General features: G+C 29.3%; 1 protein-coding gene across 1 annotated transcript in view; it reads left to right on the top strand.

The window, feature by feature from the left end:
• LOC106457136 (mitogen-activated protein kinase kinase kinase kinase 5-like) overlaps positions 1-3,670 on the top strand; it is a 77,910-nt gene that overhangs the window by 51,372 nt on the left and 22,868 nt on the right. The gene's annotated exons all lie outside the window — the stretch shown is intronic.

The raw sequence follows: 3,670 nt of genomic DNA, 5'->3' as shown, positions 1-3,670 counted from the left end.
GTTCAACAGTTTATTGCTGTCTTTGAGTAGCTTGCCTTTCAGCTTGAGCTCAAAATCTAACTTTACATTGTTCCAAAGTCTCTTCCTGTATTTGAGCAGCCTGTCTTGCAGCTTGTGCTTGAAGTCTTTTAGCGGCAGAAGACTTTCCATAGAAAAAGCATTTCTTGGGTGGCATAATCACCTGTATCACTAAACAATAATTTGCAATTCCCAAAGTTACTAAATCACTTATGAAACCACTTAGCACTATTTAAAGAAAACTGTTTTTGGAAATACTGAATTGACAGCAAGGTGATCTGAGTGTTTCCTGCCATAACGCTTTCTATGTGCAAAACGGGCTTATGTTTATATGTTTATTACAAAAAAATGCCGCAATAATCATTAATTGTCAATTTCGTCATTAAATACTACACCAAATACAAAATAAATAGCACCATTAAATGTCTTGTAAAATAGTGGTTATTATGAAGTTATTTTGAAATTTGTAAGTTCAACCGTTTGGTTTCCTATAGCGACCAAAATAAACAAACTTCCTCTTTTATGTATATAGATTTTCTCTACTGTAACTCTTTATAAGGTTGTTGAATTTGAACAACCTCATAACCACCAAAAATGAAATTTAAATAAATCTGAATTATCTTCTTTTTTTTTCTACAATAACTTCCAATAGTAACATGAAACTACATTTGTTTATCTTCAGTAGCTTTAAACTCGTAACAGTATACATCTACTTATAATTAAGTTTTATTGTTTTATTGCCCTTTGAAGTATGTCTAACTACTATCCGCACCATAATAAGTTGTAAATCACTATTTACAACTTTCTTTGAATATTTGCAGCTAACTCTTGATGATAGATGCATTAGTACAGGTGGAGTTGCTTGGCCTACACATATTAGCCATTATGCAAAAGTCTTTGTTTAGGTCTGTTTTGTTTCATGTAGCTATATTTGAAATAAGTCCTTGTTCTGTCAAGTAAACATTCTTAATTTAACAGCCGTTAAGTACTAACAACTGATCAGAGCTTAAAAATATGGCTATTAGAGGCAGATACTCCCTAGTTTAGTTGCGAGAATATTTAAATCTTTTCTCACACTAGAACATCCTGAACAAACATCATCATATATAAAAAAATAATAGTTTTTCCACCATTTATGATAGAAACATTTTCATATATGTAAAAGCTATCTGTGCAAATAGACCAGTTTTCTACATTCTCCAATATTTTTCTAATATCAAGTTTCAATTACAGATAAAGAAATAATTGAAGGAGGACAATAGCTAATCTTGTTTTATGAATTAAATTACTATTAAAAATATGTAGATGTTTTGTGGAAGATATTATGATGGTTTTTGGTTTATAAATTTTGTCAGAGTAAGCTGCAGTGAAATACAATAGAACTTGTCATGTCAAAGCCAACAAATTTAAGGTGATTTTCTTGGTAAGGGCAAAACTGCAAAAATACAAGTGTTTTTTTTTGCCGTGGATGTACAACAGCAAGTTTGTCCAAGTTCATAAAAATATTTTTACAAGTGTTTTTATGAGTTAAATTTTAATTTTTTTCAATGAATGTCAAAAAGCAGACTTGGCTGTCACACAGAAAACAAATTATAGACAAAATATATATACATAGTTTTATTATTAATTTTGTTAATGTAAAGCACTTGTATCATTTAAAAAGTTTCTGTTAAGAACAAACTGTTCATATAAAGTCACTATCGAGTATATTAAAATGCAACAGACTGTATTTCAGATTACTTGATATTGTGTATAAGAAATTTAAATTTGTTTGACAATGAGATTAGTATCATAGTACATATCAATAAAAACTACTGAAGAGAATTCTCTACAATATAACTGACAACAGAGAAACCAGAGAACACATCTTAATCCAAAGTACTATTGGTCTGGAAAAAGTTATGATTGTGGTAACTTATTAAGGTAATTGTTGAGAAGAGAAGACTATTAGTTTGTGATATAAATAAAATCACAAGTTAAGGCCTCATTTTGACTTGTATCACACAGCTGATGCATATTATGATATTGCTTTAGCCTAATGTTTCCTGGTGACTAAACCAGTGTATAACTCTCTCAGTATGCGCTCAGTCCCTGGGACCGACCTCGTAACCATTTTGTGCTTCTTGTGGTTTTCATGCTATAACTTTTAAATTAGTAATTGTATGTTCACAAAATTTAGCAGATTATAAGTAAACATTACAATGCTTTCATACGTAAAATATCAATTTTTTTTATTAAGTCTTAAGGTTTGTTAAGCAATGTCTTTTTCATGCCCTTTTTTTCTTTTTGCACGTTGCCTATCCAACATGCAAAGTAATTTTTATTTTAAAATTAAAAGTACTTTTATGCATTAGTAAATTTTCAAATTTTTCATGCAATTCTTTATAAGGTTCAGATAGTTATCAATGTTTCTTAAGAAAGAACTTTATATTTTGTGTTATTTTCACTAACAGATCTCTGTACGGATTTGGTCAATTTGATTGATCTTGTACCCACCATAAACAAATTAGGAAATGAATATAAATTATGCCTTTTTTTGTTCTAGAATGACTACAAATTATAACAGAAAAACATATATGTTTAGACTAAATAGCTTAATTCTCATTACATTATACATATGTATATATTTATCATTTTTATTATATTGATCTTTCAGCCATGCCTAGCTAACAATACAAAAGTTACAATGACACAACACACATGCTCTCATGTTTCCATATCCAATAATATAAAACTGACCTTCAGTCTTTACAAAGTGACCTGTCTTGGCTGTGTTTTAATGGACTAGTATTTTGTAAAATACAGACACATCTCAATTATTGTACATTATATATGTATATAGATTGTTACTATTTAGAAATAAGTTTTCTTAAACTTTTTTTACTGAAAATATAGAACAGTAAATAAAGAAGTAAAGCAAACGGTTATCACTTCTAGTTACAACCTTTGTACTTGGTTGCTGCTTGACGTAGGTTGCTAAGCCTTTTCAGACTTTGCACATGGAGGATATGAAACAACATAATCTTTTCTAGGTTTTATTTATACAGTTGAACAACCAAAAAATCTTAAATTACTATATCGATACCATAGAATTTCACTATAATTTATCAAACTTAGTAACTAAGCTGTATTTCGGTCTAAATAAATATGAAATTTCGATCAGATTTAAGACACAACCTACTTTGAAATTATGTTTCGAAAGAACGAGATGGAATCCCAACACTTGAAAATGGCTGAGAAAGCAAACCATTAGGGGAACATTCTGAGCTTTCGATTGGTTATTCACATATCATATACACAAGTTAATGTATATAAGGGAGTGTTTTCAAAAATGGAAAGAGGTTAACAGGGCCACTGTGTTTGATTCAGTATATGAGCAATATCTCAGCAAATAGAAAAGATAGGAGGTTCTTATTTTATATTCTAGCTTGTAAATACTGGTAATTTGAGTTTCATATGAATTAGGAACTTAGGCTTAGTATTTTGACATCACAAACATCTAATTTGAATGAATGTTGCATTTAACATACCACGTGACATACAAAAATCAATGTTTAAGATGTTTTATTATTATTTACTTTTAAATTAAGAAATTGAATAGTAAATAATAATAAAACATCTTAAACATTGATTTTTGTATGTCACGTGGTAT

This window comes from Limulus polyphemus, unplaced genomic scaffold (assembly GCF_000517525.1).
Source record: "Limulus polyphemus unplaced genomic scaffold, Limulus_polyphemus-2.1.2 Scaffold295, whole genome shotgun sequence".
NCBI lineage: Eukaryota > Metazoa > Arthropoda > Merostomata > Xiphosura > Limulidae > Limulus > Limulus polyphemus.
The sequence above is the reverse complement of the archived record's forward strand: the minus strand, read 5'-3'. Positions and strand labels throughout refer to the sequence as shown.